Consider the following 6,000-nt stretch of genomic DNA (forward strand, 5'->3'; position numbering starts at 1 on the left):
GTCTAGGTTAGGCCTGGGATTTGCCCCCATCGGACCCATACTTTCGCATTCTTCACATACTTGCTGTACAGATCCTGGGTTTTTTCTGGTTTGAATCACGTGGTAATGTGGTACCACACTGAAACAGTCCACAAAACCTAGTCTCGGTCAATATTTTAGAGGATAACGCATGTTAGGTCTGGGATAGGTGTAGGATCTGCCCCCATCAGGCCCATACCTTCGCATTTCTCACATACTTGTTGGCCAGATCCTGTGCTTTCACAGGTCCGGATCTCGTAGTAATGTGGTACCACACTGAAACAGTCCATTAAACCTGGTTTCGATCAATATTTTAGAGGATAACTCATGCTAGGTCTAGGTTAGGCCTGGGATTTGCCCCCATCGGACCCATACTTTCGTATTCTTCACATACTTGCTGTACAGATCCTGGGTTATTTCTGGTTTGGATCTCGTAGTAATGTGGTACCACACTGAAACAGTCCATTAAACCTGGTTTCGTTCAATATTTTAGAGGATAACTCATGCTAGGTCTAGTTTAGGCCTGGGATTTGCCCCCATCGGACCCATACTTTCGCATTCTTCACATACTTGTTGTACAGATCCTGGGTTTTTTCTGGTTTGAATCACGTGGTAATGTGGTATCACACTGAAACAGTCCATAAAACCTAGTCTCGGTCAATATTTTAGAGGATAACGCACGTTAGGTCTGGGTTGGGTCCTGGATTTGCCCGCATCAGGCTCATACTTTCGCATATTTCTCATACTTGTTGGCCAGATCCTGGGCTTTTTCTGGTTTGGATCACGTAGTAATGTGGTACCACACTGAAACAGTCGACAAAACCTGGTCTCGACCAATATTTTAGATGATAACGCAAGTTGGGTCTGGGATCATTCACAATTCCTTTTTTGGTTTTGTGAATGGTACGTGACGGCAGGAGGAACAGGGGCCTTGGCTTAACCGCCCGGGACCGCGAGTATGGCGACTCTATAAAATCGCCCTCCAATCCTAAGTTATGGTGCGCGGCGATGGGATGCATAGTTGGGGGAGGAGGCCCAATCCCAAGCGACCACCTCCGGGGCACCTGCCGAACCCCCGGAGTATATAGGCTTACCCGGGTAAGGCGGCTCTGCCCGGGCGGACCTTTTCTTCCGACCTGCTCGTGGGTATAATATGGAGTATAAAATTAAAACGGGGATGGGACGGGGTAAGTCAGAGGGGGAGGAGGAAAGCGGTGTTGGGACTGGAGTGACGGCGCTCGCGCCGCCTCCAGCGCCTGGCCCGGCTTCGTGGAGGGTGGAGGAGGACGACGAGACTGCGTCAGTCTCGTCCTTCTCCTCCACCAGGAGCCTTATAGGCTCCAAGAGAAAGATGACGGGGCAGGCCGTCAATGAAGTGGGCAGGGCGATGAGCCCGGTTTTCCGGATGAGCTGCCTCAGGGGCGAGGTGACCGAGGACATATCGGAGAGGATCTCCTCGTCCCTGAGACGAGTGGAGAAAGTGGCCGCTGCCTGCTCCTTTAAGGGGCAGAAGAGCGACGGTGCAGAGGCACTGAGGGAGGCTGCCCAAATGATGAGGGACGCGGCGCGGGAGCTAAGCGGGCGGAACGCCCGTCTGCAGCTCCTGTTGGAGGAGGAGCGACGGGGGAGGATGAGGGCAGAGGTGCGCTGGAACAGCGCGGCCCTCCCTCCTGTCCTCCCTCCTCCTACGCCGCGCCCTCCTGTGGCCGTTAGGAAGCGGAGTGCGGCGGAGGTGGTGTGGGCCTCCACGGGCCCTTCCACACGCACTCCGCCCGCGCAGAGGTCCCCGTCCTCCTCAGAGGACGATCTCCTGAGGAGGATAGGGGACATGATTGAGAAGAAGCTGGCCGCCTTCCGGGAGGAGCTCCTCCCCGGAAGAGCGGTCGGTGGGAGGGTGGTGCCACCCCGACCAGTGCCAGCACGGCCGGGGAAGGCGAAGGTGGGGGGAGCGAAGGCTCCGCCCACCGTGGCGACCCCGGGGCCTCGGGTCGTGACCCCCAAGGGGGGAAGCGTACCCGTGGTCCCGGTTCCCGCGTCCTCCGCGGCACCGCCCCAAGGGGGGGTGTCGTGGAGCGAAGTGGTGGGGCGGAGGGCGAGGAGGGTGGCGAGGAAGGCCTCGCAGGCGCAGCCTGCGCCCCCGCCGCCCGCGGCCAAAGGATTGGCCGCGAAGGCGCGACTTGGCCGCCCCCCTAAAACGGCAGCGGTAGCGCTGACCGTTGCGCAGGGGGGCGACCTGACACTCGCGGAGGCGATGCGGCTCGCCAGGGACAATGTGTCCCTGGAAGAGCTTGGCATCGCTTCCGTCAGGGCGAAGCGGGCCGTGACTGGGGGTCTCCTGCTGGCGATCCCCGGTCCAGACGGCGGCGTGAAGGCCGACCGACTCGCCCAGAGGCTCCGGGAGCAGCTGGGCGAGCGGGGTGTCCGGGTCGCCCGGCCCACGAAGCGCACGGAGATGCGCGTGTGTGGGCTGGACGACTCGGTTAGCGCACAGGATGTGTCCCGTGCCCTTGCGAGGGCGGGGGACTGCCCTGTGGAGGACCTGCGGATCGGAGAGATCCGCAGGTCGCCCTCCGGCCTGGGGTCCGTGAGGGCCCGCTGCCCCCTCACGTCCCCCATAAATTGGCGGAATCCGGGAGGGTTTTGGTGGGGTGGGTTTCGGCGCGAGTGGAGATACTCGCGCCGCGCCCGCTCTAGTGTCACCGCTGCCTCGAATTGGGGCATGTGAGGCAGTGGTGCACCTCGCCGGTGGACCGCAGCGGTCAATGTTACTGCTGTGGGGCAAAGGACCACCGCGCGAGCCAGTGCTCGGCGGCCCTCCACTGCCCGCTATGTGCGGTCAGGGGGATGCCAGCCGACCACAGGGTGGGGAGCAGGAAGTGCACTCCCCCCTACCGGAAGGAGTGGAAGAGGCGGGCCGTTCCGACTCCGGCGCCGCGGGCGGTGGCATCGTCCACCATGGAGGTGGACGGTGCCACGGGGACGGACAGCCGGGAGGAGGCTGGGGCGGTCGGTAATTAAAGGCGCTCCGTCTCCTCCTCCAGGCCAACCTCAACCACTGCCGCGCGGCACAGGATATGATGTCCCAAGTCCTCGCAGAGTGGGGGGTTGGCCTGGCTGTTGCCGCCGAGCCGTACCGCGTCCCTGATCACCCTCATTGGGTGGGCGACGCGGACGGCTTGGTGGCGACGGTATGGGGAGGTGGCGACGGGTCCCCGCCGTTCTCCATGCTGGAGCGCGGTCGGGCATTCGTCGCCGTGGACTGGGGGGGAGTCGCCGTGGTGGGGTGCTACATATCGCCTCGCAGCGGTCACGTCGCGTTCGAGCAGTACCTAGCCGAGGTCGCGGCATGCGTGCAGCTCTGCGCGGCCCGGCCGGTGCTGGTCCTGAGAGACTTCAACGCCAAGTCGGTGGCGTGGGGGTCCCCCAGGACTTCCGTTCGCGGCGGGATCCTGGGCGACTGGGCGGCGGGACTCGACCTTCGGTTACTGAAACGGGGGTCGGAGCACACGTGTGTGCGGCGATATGGGGGGTCTATCGTGGATGTTGGATTCGCGACCCAAACGCCGTGCGCATGGTGTCGGGATGGCACGTGGTCGCGGGGGCAGAGACACTCTCGGATCACCAGTATATCCAGATGGCGGTCTCTGCCGCCGCGGGGGATGCATCCCGACACCACCGTCCGGGTGGCAACCCACCGCGCCGCTGGGCGCTTCGGCGCCTGGACAAGGATGCCCTGATGGCAGCTGCCCTCGCTGCAACTTGGCCGCAGAGGGCGGCCGAGTTGCCGAGTATAAAGGAGGAGGTCGCCCGGCTCGGGGGGATGGTCGCGAACATATGTGACGCGGCGATGCCCCGGGTCGGGCGGGCTTCACCTCGCCGGGCGGTGTACTGGTGGCCGGCCGCGATCGCGGAAATGCGAGACGCGAGTGTCCGCGCCCGACGCCAGTACACCCGCGCGCGCCGTCGTCTACGGAGAGACGATAGCGTGGCGCGACGAGGGCAGATGACCTGTATGAGGCATACCGCATGTCGCGGATGGCTCTGCAGGTCGCCATCAAACGGGCCATGACCCGGGCATGGAAGGAGCTCCTCGAGACCATTGATGACGACCCTTGGGGGCGCCCTTATAAGGTGGTGCTGAACAAGCTCCGCCCGTGGGCGCCCCCCGTCACCGAGGGTCTTAACCCCCGGCTGCTGGAGGGCGTGGTCAATACTCTCTTCCCAATTGGGGAGATGGGACCACGTCCTCCGACAGAGGCGACGGCCCCGTTGGAGTGGGTGGCCGAGCCGGGGGTCACGCAGGGGGAGCTGGCCGCAGCAATCAGACGGCTCGGGGCACGTAACACGGCCCCGGGTCCGGATGGTGTGCCTGGCCGGGTTTGGGTCTTAACCCACGGCGTCCTTGGGGCCGACCTCAGGCGGTTGTTTAACCGATGCCTGAGGGACGGGCGATTCCCCCCCAGATGGAAGGTGGCGAGGATGGTCCTCCTCCGGAAGGAGGGTCGGCCCGCGGTGTCTCCATCCGCATACCGGCCCATCTGTCTCCTCGACGAGGTGGGCAAGCTCTTCGAGCGAGTGATTGCTGCCCGCCTCGTCGAGCACCTGTCGCGGGGTGCTCCGGGCCTGGCCGACTGCCAGTACGGTTTCCGGGGGGGCCGGTCGACGGTCGACGCGATCAGTCGGGTCAGGGTCCTCTCGGAGTCGGCCGTCTCCCGGGGAGGGGTGCCGTTGGCGGTATCGCTGGATATTGCCAACGCGTTTAACACCCTTCCCTGGGGGCAGATACGGAGGGGGCTCGAATATCATCGGGTACCCCCGTGTCTCAGGGCAGTGGCGTTTAGAAGCCGTCCGGGCGTATAGCTTGCTATACGGCACCAGGATCGCATGTGCCAACCCTTCCTCCTCGCGGTGGACGCTGGAAACGGCATTTATGCCGGCCAACGGGGCTCTGGTTTAGGCAGGGGCGGTGCAGGGGCACACCGTATGGGTGTAGCGACCCCACCTTCCCGAGCAAGACGAGATCCGTCAATTGTACTGTGCAATACAGAGATGTCAGAAAGGAGTGGTGCCAGGAAAGCAAAGAGAGATGGGGATGCATTATGACTAGCGTATATTGAACACCTGGGGGCTTCAGCACCCATTTCACGTTAAGGCTTATTGGAGAAGGTATATTGTACAAAAAGGGGCTATATGCCCCTTTTTCACTTTAAGGAACTTTTCGAAGTTCATACTCGAACATCTGGGGCTTCTCCAAGAAAGACCTAACTAATACCAGGGGGCTTTAAGCCCCCTTTTTGCTTTAATGCCTTTCCGAGGAGGCGATTCTGACACCAGAAATCAAAAAGGGGGCTATATGCCCCCTTTTCACGTTCAGCAAAAAACCAAGATCAGGATGAGACACAAAACGACGTCTGTATGCGTCCCCAAAAGCAATACGCCGCTGGGAAAAGCAATACGCCGCTGGGCTTGGCAGAACCCAGCACACCAAAACATCTGGTGGCAGACGTCGTAATGCCAGACGATTGACGGAAGGAAGCCACCGTAGAAGTAGCTGAGCTGCTCCTTACTGCCTGAAGGTGTCGGCTGGGAAACCACGCTAGTATCCTAGGTAGGGAGACGGGCCTCGAAACGTGGATCGCTCCCCTGGCCATTAGAAGACTCCGCCTAGACCAGCTCAACTCCGAGCTGTAAACCGGTGGTGTACGGCTCTGTCAGACTCGGAGTCCTTGCCATACGGACGCTGCATATAGGAAGGATATGCAGCGTATGACGAAAACACTGAAAGGTACGCCAACGACGAAAGACAACATGTATTTATACATGTAAGACCGTCGTCGCGCTGCTGACAGCAGCTCCCGTCGTTGGCGATGGCAAAAGGACGCTGAAGCGTCAAGAGCATAGTTGATGATGGCAAAGTGAATTCTACTAGTCGTGCTAAGGACGAGTCCCACGTTTTGGAGCTAATGCTACAGGGACATGATG

This window comes from Colletes latitarsis, unplaced genomic scaffold (genome assembly GCF_051014445.1).
Source record: "Colletes latitarsis isolate SP2378_abdomen unplaced genomic scaffold, iyColLati1 scaffold0007, whole genome shotgun sequence".
In the NCBI taxonomy this organism is placed as follows: domain Eukaryota; kingdom Metazoa; phylum Arthropoda; class Insecta; order Hymenoptera; family Colletidae; genus Colletes; species Colletes latitarsis.